Here is a 14,334-nt window from a genome sequence, read left to right on the forward strand (position 1 = left end):
AGAGGTGAGGAGAAGTGATGTAAATATAGTTTCAAAATTCTCAAAACTTTAAATACAAGTAAAAGAAAAAAATTTTAAAAACATGAAATTGGTTGGTTAGGGAAGTGGGATTGGATCTGGAAGGCACTGGGGGTGACCATAATCAAAATCTGTTTTATGAAGTTCTCAAAAATTAACAAAATATAATCTTTTTCAATGAAGACAACAAATGAAACTGTATGTTCTTGAAAATGTTGAAATCTCTTCTCACTATTCTGTGTTTTATTAATTTTTTAAATCACAGCCTCCTGCCTTGGCTTTTACCCCCACATTCAAACTCTAGAGAACATCAGTGTTAGGGGAGTTGAATAGAGTCGAAGCAGAAGGAAGCCATGCTCTCTCCCTCTTTCAGAAGGATGAAGCATCCATGTCAACACATGGAACTCAACATTTTAAGTACAGAAATGAGACCACTTTGGACTTAAAGGTATCTTAAGCCTTTGGACTGTTCTCTGTTAACTCCTACAACTTTTTTCATGTACATGCAAGAAGAAAATTAAGTTTGTTCAGCAACCTAAAAGACCAGTGGGAAGAGGAGAGGTTTGCTGTGTGAACTGAATTCTAAACATTATACCCAGTTTGAATATCAGATACAATGTTAGATTCTCCCACACCTCTGTTTCCACAGGTAACTAAAAACAAGCCAATTCACTTTGTACACCACTCCATGGTTTAACTTTGCATGCCTTCTCTCCCATATGAAATCACTTGCCACATTGAAGACTTTCAGCAATCCCTCCATTATTCTAATGATATTAGCAAACATTTTATCAGTTCTTCTAATCCCACTGTATTGGGCAGACTTTAGAGGGTTTTTGGACTTCTGGAGTTGCTGCTCAACTTTTGCCTTAATTACTTAGTGTGTAAATATGCTTATGCATTTTCATTTGTGGTTTCGGGATTTTGTTTTGCTAGCCTCTAAGATGAGGAAGAAAAGAAAACAAAGCATAAAGGTTCTTAAAATCTGCCCCCATTACAGCTGAGTAAAATTATAAATATGCATATGTTTTACAGAATTTTGAAAATAGAATTTCCTTCTTGCTATTTATTGCTAAGTGTTTTTGGCTCTTTTCTTTCCTCCCACCGCTGACCTCTTAGTAATAGAAAATGTTAGCATCAAGCATATGTTCTAATGAGATACCTCCTCCTGGAAATTCTCATTTTAAATGCTAGGGTTATGATCTCATAAATCAATTTCCATATTTGGTAAGCAGGAAAGGGGCCATTCTTCCCTGTTAGTGGAGATTTCTTACCCTTGAAATTGCATTTTGCAGACTGTGCCTAAGGCATACTATACACTGCATTTATGTTGTCAGGTGATATTATAAACATACATATATATTAACTTTTTAAGCATATATTTTCTTCCTCATTTTCTCAAGAGTCATAAAATCTCCTGAGTAAATGTTCAATTCCCAAGACTCAGATTGGTTTGCGAAAAATGTATCTGATAGATGCCAGTGGCTACCCAATTTCCATGGCTTATAGATGCCAGTGGCTACTCAATTTCTGTGGATTGGGTCTGATGCACTCTCTTTCTTGGTCAAATGGAGTGATCATTATAAATTTTCAACTTATTTCCTTCTACATTTAGGCATTCCCTTTGATTTCACTGTTTTCAAGATTGAAACTCATTTTGGGTGGCCTTAGATTATGAGTCAAAATAATAAGTTACAGAGTGCTTTAAGTTCCAACTACTATTTCCCCACAGAAAACTGTGGGCTGTGGATTTCCTGCATTTAATCAAAAGCAGTTAATTCTAATATTCTAATTCGTAATTCCATACAAATGCCAATAGATATATACTAAAAATGTGGGGTAGTTTCTAGTGGGTAAAATAGAAAACAAATCAAAAGGATATTTGCCCATACCCTGGTGTGTGTGTGCTCGGAATGCACTCACTGATTGTGTGCCTGCCCTGGTGTGTTGCCGACTTGCTGTATACTCACTGATTGTGTACCTGCAATGCATCTCAGCTGTGTAGAGGTGACCCTCATATGGAGAAAAGCATCCTCCTGCCCCTTAAAGAGTCCTTTCAAATCCATTAACAGATTTCACATACAGGCAATATGGGAACTGAGCGTGGTGGGTGGTGGGCTGAAAACCTAAGAAAAATTTAATGTGAGAGCAGAGGAGAATGCTTCATTTTGAAGATAATAAAGTTATGGATCCTTAAATTAATTTTCAGGGTGAGCACTTAGGTTTGTTAAAATAAATTAAAATGCAATTTGAGGTATGAAGCCAGATTATTGACTAAAACTGATAGAGCTTTGTAGATATAAGACTGGGTGAGGGAAAGGGATAAAATTTAGACTTTAGCACTGGTGTAACATTTAGTGTACTTCAGGACATCTATTGAGGAGTGTGGCAATGCACAGATTCACACTGGCATGTGATATGCACATGTTCGGTGAATGTTCCAGAATGACCTTCCTCCATGATTGGCATGTGCCTTTAATCCCACTGCTTATGGTAGGCCACTGAACAGACCCGGACTCCCCTCTCCTAGCTTCTCAGCTAATGTTTCAGGTTTTTTCTTTCTTTTCTTTCCGTGATATTTATTTTTGAGTCTCAGAGCCTTCAAATTTGTGTATATTTAACGTATGTTATATTGACCTGGTCCATGGGTCAGTTGACAGGGTCTGCAAAAGAGAGAATGGGGAATGAGAGGCAAGAGGCTCGAACAATGGAGGCAACACAGGCTATCTAAATTATGCTAAATTATGTTTTGCCCTGGCCATTACCTTAATCTCTCCTTGATAATCATTGTCTATAAACACCAGGAACAATTTGCAGTCCCTGCATGGTAGCACTGTTTCTTCTCAGTATCAGGCCAAACACACTCGGATAGAGGGGTCAGAACACTCCGGTGGGTAGGGCCTGAGTCCCATTTCTGGGGTTAGTACTATGTGGGAGGTGGAACTGAGGTCCAGTCCTGCACTTCCTGGGATTGCTCAACTAAGTTCTAAAAGGGATTGTTAGAGAACCGGAGAGCTTCTGGGACGGGCGGAAGCACAGAGCCGCTGAGGCAGCACCCTTGGCGGGCCGCAGACAGCCGGCCACTATCCGGACCAGAGGACAGGTGTCCGCCTGGCTTGGGAGACGGCCTCAGCCTCAGCAGCAGCGGTCGCCATCTTGGTTCCGGGACTCCCTGGAACTTAGGAATTTAGTCTGCACAGGTGAGAGTCTGCACCACAGAAGCTGACAGCTTCTGGGAACTGCCAAAGCAACACAGCTTCTGAGAGAGGCCCTGTTTTGGGCCTTCTTCTTCGACCAGGAGGAGGTCCAAAAACAAGATATCTGCGCACCTTCCCTGTAAGAGAGCTTGCCAGCAGAGAGTGCTCTGAGCACTGAAACTCAGAGGAGAGAATCTGTCTCCCAGGTCTGCTGAGAGACGGTAACAGAATCACCAGAAGAACAATCTCTAAACAGAGTCAACTATAACTACTAACTCCAGAGATTACCAGATGGCGAAAGGTAAACGTAGGAATCCTACTAACAGGAACCAAGACCACTCACCATCATCAGAACCCAGCACGCCCACTTTGCCCAGTCCAGGGCACCCCAACACACCCGAAAACCTAGACCTAGATTTAAAAGCATATCTCATGATGATGGTAGAGGACATCAAGAAGGACTTTAATAAATCACTTAAAGAAATACAGGAGAACACTGCTAAAGAGTTACAAGTCCTTAAAGAAAAACAGGAAAACACAATCAAACAGGTAGAAGTCCTTACAGAAAAAGAGGAAAAAACATACAAACAGGTGATGGAAATGAACAAAACCATACTAGACCTAAAAAGGGAAGTAGACACAATAAAGAAAACTCAAAGTGAGGCAACACTGGAGATAGAAACCCTAGGAAAGAAATCTGGAACCATAGATTTGAGCATCAGCAACAGAATACAAGAGATGGAAGAGAGAATCTCAGGTGCAGAAGATTCCATAGAGAACATCGACACAACAGTCAAAGAAAATACAAAATGCAAAAGGATCCTAACTCAAAATATCCAGGAAATCCAGGACACAATGAGAAGACCAAACCTACGCATATTAGGAGTGGATGAGAATGAAGATTTTCAACTCAAAGGACCAGCAAACATCTTCAACAAAATTATTGAAGAAAACTTCCCAAATATAAAGAAAGAGATACCTATGAACATACAAGAAGCCTACAGAACTCCAAATAGACTGGACCAGAAAAGAAATTCCTCCCGACACATAATAATGAGAACAACAAATGCACTAAATGAAGATAGAATACTAAAAGCAGTAAGGGAAAAAGGTCAAGTAACATACAAAGGCAAGCCTATCAGAATTACACCAGATTTTTCACCAGAGACTATGAAAGCCAGAAGAGCCTGGACAGATGTTATACAGACACTAAGAGAACACAAATTCAAGCCCAGGCTACTATACCCAGCTAAACTCTCAATTACCATAGATGGAGAAACCAAAGTATTCCATGACAAAACCAAATTCACACATTATCTCTCCACGAATCCAGCCCTTCAAAGGTTAATAACAGAAAAAAACCAATACAAGAACGGGAACAATGCCCTAGAAAAAACAACAAGGTAATCCCTCAACAAACCTAAAAGAAGACAGCCACAAGAACAGAATGCCAACTTTAACAACAAAAATAACAGGAAGCAACAATTACTTTTCCTTAATATCTCTTAACATCAATGGTCTCAACTCCCCAATAAAAAGACATAGACTAACAAACTGGCTACACAAACAAGACCCAACATTTTGCTGTTTACAGGAGACACATCTCAGAGAAAAAGATAGACACTACCTCAGAATAAAAGGCTGGAAAACAATTTTCCAAGCAAATGGTATGAAGAAACAAGCTGGAGTAGCCATCCTAATATCTGATAAGATTGACTTCCAACCCAAAGTCATCAAAAAAGACAAGGAGGGGCACTTCGTTCTCATCAAAGGTAAAACCCTCCAAGAGGAACTCTCAATTCTGAATATCTATGGTCCAAATACAAGGGCAGCCACATTCATTAAAGAAACTTTAGTAAAGCTCAAAGCACACATTGCACCTCACACAATAATAGTGGGAGACTTCAACACACCACTTTCACCAAGGACAGATCATGGAAACAGAAACTAAACAGGGACACAGTGAAACTAACAGAAGTGATGAAACAAATGGATCTGACAGATATCTGCAGAACATTTTATCCTAAAACAAAAGGATATACCTTCTTCTCAGCACCTCATGGTACCTTCTCCAAAATTGACCACCTAATAGGTCACAAATCAGGACTCAACAGATTCAAAAATATTGAAATTGTCCCATGTATCCTACCAGACCACCATGGCCTAAGACTGATCTTCAATAACAACATAAATAATGGAAAGCCAACATTCACATGGAAACTGAACAACACTCTTCTCAATGATACCTTGGTCAAGGAAGGAATAAAGAAAGAAATTAAAGACTTTTTAGAGTTTAATGAAAATGAAGCCACAACGTAACCAAACCTTTGGGACACAATGAAAAGCATTTCTAAGAGGGAAACTCATAGCTCTGAGTGCCTCCAAGAAGAAACGGGAGAGAGCACATACTAGCAGCTTGACAACACATCTAAAAGCTCTAGAAAAAAAGGAAGCAAATTCACCCAAGAGGAGTAGACGGCAGGAAATAATCAAACTCAGGGGTGAAATCAACCAAGTGGAAACAAGAAGAACTATTCAAAGAATTAACCAAACGAGGAGTTGGTTCTTTGAGAAAATCAACAAGATAGATAAACCCTTAGCTAGACTCACTAGAGGGCACAGAGACAAAATCCTAATTAACAAAATCAGAACTGAAAAGGGAGACATAACAACAGATCCTGAAGAAATCCAAAACACCATCAGATCCTTCTACAAAAGGCTATACTCAACAAAACTGGAAAACCTGGACGAAATGGACAAATTTCTGGACAGATACCAGGTACCAAAGTTGAGTCAGGATCAAGTTGACCATCTAAACAGTCCCATATCCCCTAAAGAAACAGAAGCAATTATTAATAGTCTCCCAGCCAAAAAAAGCCCAGGACCAGACGGGTTTAGTGCAGAGTTCTATCAGACCTTCAAAGAAGATCTAATTCCAGTTCTGCACAAACTTTTTCACAAGATAGAAGTAGAAAGTACTCTACCCAACTCATTTTATGAAGCCACTATTACTCTGATATCTAAACCACAGAAAGATCCAACAAAGATAGAGAACTTGAGACCAATTTCTCTTATGAATATCGATGCAAAAATCCTCAATAAAATTCTCGCTAACCGAATCCAAGAACACATTAAAGCAATCATCCATCCTGACCAAGTAGGTTTTATTCCAGGGATGCAGGGATGGTTTAATATACGAAAATCCATCAATGTAATCCACTATATAAACAAACTCAAAAACAAAAAACACATGATCATCTCGTTAGATGCAGAAAAAGCATTTGACAAGATCCAACACCCATTCATGATAAAAGTTCTGGAAAGATCAGGAATTCAAGGCCCATACCTAAACATGATAAAAGCAATCTACAGCAAACCAGTAGCCAACATCAAAGTAAATGGAGAGAAGATGGAAGCAATCTCACTAAAATCAGGGACTAGACAAGGCTGCCCACTTTCTCCCTACCTTTTCAACATAGTACTTGAAGTATTAGCCAGAGCAATTCGACAACAAAAGGAGATCAAGGGGATACAAATTGGAAAGGAGGAAGTCAAAATATCACTTTTTGCAGATGATATGATAGTATATATAAGTGACCCTAAAAATTCCACCAGAGAACTCCTAAACCTGATAAACAGCTTCAGTGAAGTAGCTGGATATAAAATTAACTCAAACAAGTCAATGGCCTTTCTCTACACAATGAATAAACAGGCTGAGAAAGAAATTAGGGAAACAACACCCTTCTCAATAGTCACAAATAATATAAAATATCTCAGCGTGACTCTAACTAAGGAAGTGAAAGATCTGTATGATAAAAACTTCAAGTCTCTGAAGAAAGAAATTAAAGAAGATCTCAGAAGATGGAAAGATCTCCCATGCTCATGGATTGGCAGGATCAACATTGTAAAATTGGCTATCTTGCCAAAAGCAATCTACAGATTCAATGCAATCCCCATCAAAATTACAACTCAAATCTTCAACGAATTAGAAGGAGCAATTTGCAAATTCATCTGGAATAACAAAAAACCTAGGATAGCAAAAACTCTTCTCAAGGATAAAAGAACCTCTGGTGGAATCACCATGCCTGACCTAAAGCTTTACTACAGAGCAATTGTGATAAAAACTGCATGGTACTGGTATAGAGACAGACAAGTAGACCAATGGAATAGAATTGAAGACCCAGAAATGAACCCACACACCTATGGTCACTTGATCTTCGACAAGGGAGCTAAAACCATCCAGTGGAAGAAAGACAGCATTTTCAACAATTGGTGCTGGCACAACTGGTTGTTATCATGCAGAAGAATGCGAATCGATCCATACTTATCTCCTTGTACTAAGGTCAAATCTAAATGGATCAAAGAACTTCACATAAAACCAGAGACACTGAAACTTATAGAGGAGAAAGTGGGGAAAAGCCTTGAAGATATGGGCACAGGGGAAAAATTCCTGAACAGAACAGCAATGGCTTGTGCTGTAAGATCGAGAATTGACAAATGGGACCTAATGAAACTCCAAAGTTTCTGCAAGGCAAAAGATACCGTCAATAAGACAAAAAGACCACCAACAGATTGGGAAAGGATCTTTACCTATCCTAAATCAGATAGGGGACTAATATCCAACATATATAAAGAACCCAAGAAGGTGGACTTCAGAAAATCAAATAACCCCATTAAAAAATGGGGCTCAGAACTGAACAAAGAATTCTCACCTGAGGAATACCGAATGGCAGAGAAGCACCTGAAAAAATGTTCAACATCCTTAATCATCAGGGAAATGCAAATCAAAACAACCCTGAGATTCCACCTCACACCAGTCAGAATGTCTAAGATCAAAAATTCAGGTGACAGCAGATGCTGGCGAGGATGTGGAGAAAGAGGAACACTCCTCCATTTTTGGTGGGATTGCAGGCTTGTACAACCACTCTGGAAATCCGTCTGGCGGTTCCTCAGAAAATTGGACATAGTACTACCGGAGGATTCAGCAATACCTCTCCTGGGCATATATCCAGAAGATGCCCCAATTGGTAAGAAGGACACATGCTCCACTATGTTCATAGCAGCCTTATTTATAATAGCCAGAAGCTGGAAAGAACCCAGATGCCCCTCAACAGAGGAATGGATACAGAAAATGTGGTACATCTACACAATGGAGTACTACTCAGCTATTAAAAAGAATGAATTTATGAAATTCCTAGCCAAATGGATGGACCTGGAGGGCATCATCCTGAGTGAGGTAACACATTCACAAAGGAACTCACACAATATGTACTCACTGATAAGTGGATATTAGTCCAAAACCTAGGATACCCAAGATATAAGATACAATTTCCTAAACACATGAAACTCAAGAAAAATGAAGACTGAAGTGTGGACACTATGCCCCTCCTTAGAAGTGGGAACAAAACACCCTTGGAAGGAGTTACAGAGACAAAGTTTGGAGCTGAGATGAAAGGATGGACCATGTAGAGACTGCCTTATCCAGGGATCCACCCCATAATCAGCATCCAAACGATGACACCATTGCATACACTAGCAAGATTTTATCGAAAGGACCCAGATGTAGCTGTCTCTTGTGAGACTATGCCGGGGCCTAGCAAACACAGAAGTGGATGCCCACAGTCAGCTAATGGATGGATCACAGGGCTCCCAATGGAGGAGCTAGAGAAAGTACCCAAGGAGCTAAATGGATCTGCAACCCTATAGGTGGATCAACATTATGAACTAACCAGTACCCCGGAGCTCTTGACTCTAGCTGCATATGTATCAAAAGATGGCCTAGGCAGCCATCACTGGAAAGAGAGGCCCATTGGACACACAAACTTTATATGCCCCAGAAAAGGGGAACGCCAGGGCCAAAAAGGGGGAGTGGACGGGTTGGGGACTGGGGGTGGGTGGGTATGGGGGACTTTTGGTATAGCATTGGAAATGTAAATGAGCTAAATACCTAATAAAAAAATGGAAAGAAAAAAAAAGAAATACTTACTGGGAGCAGTATTAAAAGGCAAAATTACAACATGTGGAGAGCCGTGAGCAATTGCAATCATGAGCCTCCGCTGTGCCTAACTGGTAACCAAGTAATGTGCTCAGGTGCAAGAGTAAATTTGTGCCAAGTCACTGCCCATCCCAGGGCATAGTTGGGGTGATGAGTGAGCAGCTAATCAGGAGCTGACACGTCACACGGAGGGGTATATAAGCAGCACCATTTTCCTTGTCCGGGGTCTTCCTTCAGATGAAGCAATAAAGCTTTGCCGTAGAAGAAAAAAAAAATAAAAAAATAAAAGGGATTGTTGTTGCTTGCTGGCATGAAGCTGACGGCCCCATAAGCCTGTTTTGGCTTGTGTTGGTTTGGGGCCTGGGGCTGGCCCCTGCTCCCGTTTCCCTGATTAGGGAAAAGGGTGTTCCCTTGTGTATCTGTCTTGGATCTACAATTATTAGCCGAATGTTTTTGACGTTTGCAACAAGGGCATAGCCCAAGCTGTTTCCCGGACTGTCTCAGAGTTGACTCGTTTCCTACCCTGCAGTCTTTTGCAAAATGTCCAGGCTTGCCACACTTAAAACAGGCCTTTTTGTCTCTACTTGCCAAGAAGTCTCTTACTGATTCCTTGTATGGTAGCCACCATAGCTAAGCACTGTTGGTAAGAGGGCCCTATGTCAGAACAGAGTCTGATGTACCCAGTAAGGTCTGTCTTCTTCCTGTAGGATCTAACGGCCGCTTGGCAGACAGGATTGGCATTTTCAAACGCAAGCTGTTTCACATAGTCTACACCTGCCTCTGTATTACCAATAATCCTCCCTGCTGTTGTCACCAGTCGATGAAAAAAATCAGAAAATCTTTCATCAGGCCCTTGTCTGACTGTTGTCAAAGATGCACCAGCGTCTCCCTTTACCGGGAGTTTATATCAAGCCTTCATTAGCTGTGCTTTGAATTTGAGCGAATAAACCTAGGTTATATTGCATCTGGTCATCACTTGAAGCAAATTGCCCTTCTCCTACTAAGGCAACAAAGGACCAAGCATTGCCTGCCTGAGCGTTCCTCTTAGCCATCTCTTTACAAGTCTCATGATACTCTGATTTCCAGATAAGATGGGTCACCACTGCTAAGAACTGCTCTTACTAAGGTATTCCAATCCCCAGGAGTCGGCCACTCCTCTGCAGCAGATTCTAGGATTGCAGGAGTAAAGGGAGCAGTGGCGCCGTATTGTGACACTGCATTTTTTTTAATTCTTTAATGATTTGGAAATTGAAACCTGTGTGATGTCTCCCAGCAACCCCTTGAGCATCTATGGTCTCTGGTACAGGGAAAGCTCAGCATCTCCCTCCTCTGGGCTATCTGCGGCTGAACTGAAACTAGAGGGCAGGGGATGTCTTTGGACTCTGCGCTGAGGAACTCGAGGACCCCAGGGGGATTTTTCTCGGGTGGCTTTGCCCTCTTGAGACGTCTTCCTAGTCTTTAATTCTTGTAGCTGATTAGTTAAGTCCTGATGCACTTCATCTAATTCTATTTGTTGTTTTAGGGCTGAGATTTTATCCTGCAGTTCCTTTCTAGGGTCCAAGACAGACATCCCTAGGACACCATCGGGTGGTCCAGGGGGCGCAGATGGAGGAGGTCTCTGAAAGAGGGGGGGGGCATTCATGATCGTGATATTTGGATCCTCTTCCTCCAGGTTATCCTTGTCTGACTCAGAGAACATATAGTGATGGGCAGTTGCCACAAAGAACATTTCAATGCAGGTTATGAAACCCTGCAGACCTATGGCCACAGCTTCTGCACTGTGCCATTCCCAGGTTCGCTTTTCTGAAGTAACCAACAAAACATTAAGTACTGCTTTCCAAAAGGAAACAAAAACCACGAGTTTCACACAGAGAAACTTGCTAGCAGGTTGTATAGGCCTACACGTTTCCTTTAGGACCCTGTAGAACATCAGATGGCAGTACGCAGCAAACAGTTGTGACAAACTGCTTAATATAACCAGATATGTCCAAACATTGGTGAAACTAAAGCTTCCCCCATTACTGATTTCTTGCCCCGTTTTTGTTACTATGACTCACCAGTCTCGATGTGGCAAGTTCCCGCTCGGTTGACCCTTCTTCGAGTAACGTCCCTCACAGGGGTCTCTCATTCTTGCTGTCCCTGTTTGGGCACCAGGTGACCCAATCTGCGATTCAGTCAACAGGGTCTGCAAGAGAGAGAGTGGGGACTGAGGGACAAGAGACTCGAAGAATAGAGACAACACAGGCTATCTGCTCAAGTCTCAAGTCTCGTTTATTAGAAGGCAACTATAGGTATATAAGCACAAGCTGGCGAGTACAGCTGGAGACAAGATGTTATCAGAGTGTGGTCAGCTGTGGTGGGCTTCTTGCAAGAACATCATGCTAAGAAAACAAGTCTCTTGTCAAGGTGGAAAAGTACCACCTGTAAATAGCCCAAGATGGCTGCAGAGATGATAGCAGCTTTCTGCTAAGAGTCGGCTCCCAACCTTATATCATGTTTAATATTCAAGTACAGGTCTATATAGTGAAAAGATCACAAGTAAACAAATTAGCTTTCTAGAATCTATCCTTTGAGGAGGCATGACAATAGTATATAATTCTACCATGGTAGCACAATTTTATGTACATGGTTCCCCCGTCTCTACTCCTCCCAGTCTTTCCCCACCTCTCATCTGGATCCAATCCCTTTTGGTCACTATGAAATAATAATGAAATTAAACAAAATATAATGAGATAAAACAAAAATGAACAAATGGGAATAGAATAAAACAAACAAAAGGAAAGGAGGCTAAGAGAAGGCAAAAGAAACAGAAAGAGACACAGGAAAGTACTTGTTCACATACTGAGGAATGCCAGAAAAACACAAAACCAAAAACCATACCGTATACACAAAGAACCTTTAGAGAAAACAAACAAACAAACAAATAAATAAAATAAGCACTGACATGATGCTATGAGACAAGGAACCTCCAAAGCCATTGTTGAGTTGATTTCCTATTGGCCATCCACTGCTGGCCATGTAGCTAAGAGTAGTTTGCTTCCCCAGTGAGACTGGCTCCTTTGGAGAAAACAGTTTCATTTGCAAGTGGGTTATCAAGTGGAGAGAGGTTCTGGGTTAAGCATGGCGGGGGGGGGGGGGGGGGGAAGGCATCCACTTCTCCTTTCAGCTCTAGGGCCCCATCTTGTGCAGGCTCTGTGCAAATGGCCTGTTTCTGCCTGTGAGTTCATATATGTGTCCTTTTTGCTATGTTTACAAGGCCTTGTTTCCTTGTTCTCCACACCCCTCTGGCTCTAACACTTTTTCTCTCTTCCCTTCAGCAGGGTTCCCTGAGCTTGGAGAGAAGAGATATGATGGAGACATCTGTCTAGGGCTGAGTGTCCCAAGGTCACCCACTCTGCATAGTGTCCTACTCTGTGTCTCTGTATTTGTTCCCATCTACTGCAGAAGGAAGCATCTCTGATGATTGCTGAGCAAGGAAGGCATCCCTTAGTATAGATAGAAGAGTGTTATTCAGAGTCATTTATTGTTATGTTCCTTTAGTAAAACAGTATTATTTATATTTCCTCTTGTTCCCTGGGCTATCAAGTCTCGGGTTCTTGGTCACCCAAGTTATGGGTTTCGTCTTGTGGAGTAGGCTTTAAATCGTATCAGAGAATGGTTAGTTACTCCCACAAGCTTTGTGCTACCTTTGCCCCTGAGTATCTTGCAGGCAGGTCACCACTGTAGACAGAAGGGTTTGTAGCTACGTGAGTGCTTACGTTTCACTTTTGTAAGCATGGAAAGTACCTTCCAGTACCAAGAGCACTAACCCATATGGATGGAAGCTCTTGGTAGGTGCCAGCTCAACTTCTTTGTGCTCATTGACCTGGGTCAGTGCTGGCTTCAGCAATAGTGCCTTGTGGTCAGTTTTTGGAAAACAAACTATGTGTCAGTTTTTGGAGAGCAAAGCTGTAGTCTTGGCAACAGCCTGGGTTGTATGGGGATTCCCACAAAAATTCCTTTGGCTAAAAATTTATTAGATGTAATCTAATCCCAGTACTGGAAACTTCATTTGATGACAAGATACGACATATCAATTTTGTTGACCTTAGTCCTGTTGTTCATTAAAACTCCATGATAATTCATTCTAGATGACATAACTTCTTGGTGCTACTTTATCAACTTACCTTTATTTTACATATAAGTGCTTTCCTACATACATATCTGTGCACCATGTGGATGCCTGGCACCTGTGTAAGCTAAAACAGGATATCTGATCCCTGTAACTAGAGTTATGGACAATTGCAAGCCACTTTGTGACTACTGGGAACCAAACCCAAGTTTTCTGCAAGAACTACAAGTGCTCTTAACATCTGAGGCATCTTTCTGACCCCCTTGAAAGTTTTTATATTTATCTATAATTAAGACAATGACATCTATTTAATAAGGTCCCTTCTATTATAGGTTTAGAAAAGTATGCAGGGAAATACCTGATACACACTCAACAATGGCTTTTTTGTCTAAAAATTACTATGCAGTTTTCTCTAACAGCTTTGCCATTTCCAAGAAGTTCACAGTCCTTGCTCCCTGAGTAACTCCTGTGTTAAGCTACCCGCTCTAATGAATTCTATTGTATTTATATAAACCTAGTCTGCCCTCAGTTGAATGTTTATGCTTAGAATTTAGGCGCAACACCAAGATCAATATCATATTTTATTTATAATTTCACCATTTAAAGCAAGTCACATGTATTCTCCTATGTACCCATATCACTAATAATTGTTTCATACCTGTTTTAGTTGAGATTGCTTGTGGAACTTCAAATGTGTTGACTTTTGGAAAAGAAAAAAATAAACTCGCCTTTTAAGGTTTGTAATTGATTTATTTCTTCCATTTGGAACCTGTAAAACAATTCATGATTGTATCAAATAAAAGTTATATTAAAATTAGAGGTCACTTTGAAGAAGGGCTAACTTCTTATTTCTCAGACAAAGTTCTGTCTCTCTCAATCCCATTTGTATTAACTTCAAAAAAGTTACTCATGAGGTAGCTTTCATTCTTTCCTTTTCTCTCCACATTTTCAATGTATATTTTATTTATTCTAGTTATTTGCTATGTTAATTAGTTTGGCTTGCTCACAATTAG

General features: G+C 40.8%; 1 long non-coding RNA gene across 1 annotated transcript; it reads right to left on the reverse strand.

Moving 5' to 3' along the window:
• Positions 1 to 9,426: 9,426 nt before the first annotated feature.
• Gm41233 lies at positions 9,427 to 14,022 on the reverse strand. The gene is made up of 3 exons (XR_874908.1): positions 13,980 to 14,022; positions 11,268 to 11,395; positions 9,427 to 9,461 (listed from the first exon to the last, which is right to left on the reverse strand). It is a non-coding gene; the product is annotated as a predicted gene, 41233 (long non-coding RNA).
• Between the last annotated feature and the right edge of the window lie 312 nt (positions 14,023 to 14,334).

The sequence above is a fragment of the Mus musculus genome, chromosome 14 (assembly GCF_000001635.26).
Source record: "Mus musculus strain C57BL/6J chromosome 14, GRCm38.p6 C57BL/6J".
NCBI classification, from domain to species: Eukaryota; Metazoa; Chordata; class Mammalia; order Rodentia; family Muridae; genus Mus; species Mus musculus.